Source organism: Myotis davidii, unplaced genomic scaffold, assembly GCF_000327345.1.
Source record: "Myotis davidii unplaced genomic scaffold, ASM32734v1 scaffold1497, whole genome shotgun sequence".
Classification (NCBI taxonomy): Eukaryota; Metazoa; Chordata; class Mammalia; order Chiroptera; family Vespertilionidae; genus Myotis; species Myotis davidii.
In genome coordinates, this window is record NW_006290147.1 from 1,074,824 (window position 1) to 1,075,238 (window position 415).

Genomic DNA, 415 nt, shown 5'->3' on the forward strand with positions numbered 1-415 from the left:
TCCATGCACTCCCCCTGCAGAACGTTCCTTAATTGCTCAGACTCAAGAGCTTCCTCCAACTTGCGCCGGGTGATCTGAGCCGCGGTGTTGGCCGCGGTCCAGGAGCGCAGGTCCTCGTTCAGGGCGATGTAGTCGGTGCCGTCATAAGCGAACTGGTAATAACCGCGGAGGAGGCGGCCGTCCGGTCCCATCTCACAGCCAAACGTCCACTGGAGCGTGTGAGACCCTGAGCCGCCCCAAGGTCAGCGTCGCCCACTGAGCCCCGCCCCCGACCCACCCGCCGGGATTAAACAGAAATTCAACGTAAAACCGGGTCCAAGTCCCCGCGGGCTCCTCCCGAGTGTGTGTATGAGGGTTGGGAAGGAGGAGGGGGAGGGGGGTGAAACTCGCACTCGGACACTCGGGGCGACCCCGG

The 415-nt window shown here is 63.6% G+C and overlaps 1 protein-coding gene across 1 annotated transcript in view; it reads right to left on the minus strand.

The window, feature by feature from the left end:
- LOC102763687 (patr class I histocompatibility antigen, A-126 alpha chain) overlaps positions 1 to 415 on the minus strand; it is a 43,242-nt gene that overhangs the window by 42,153 nt on the left and 674 nt on the right. The gene's annotated exons all lie outside the window — the stretch shown is intronic.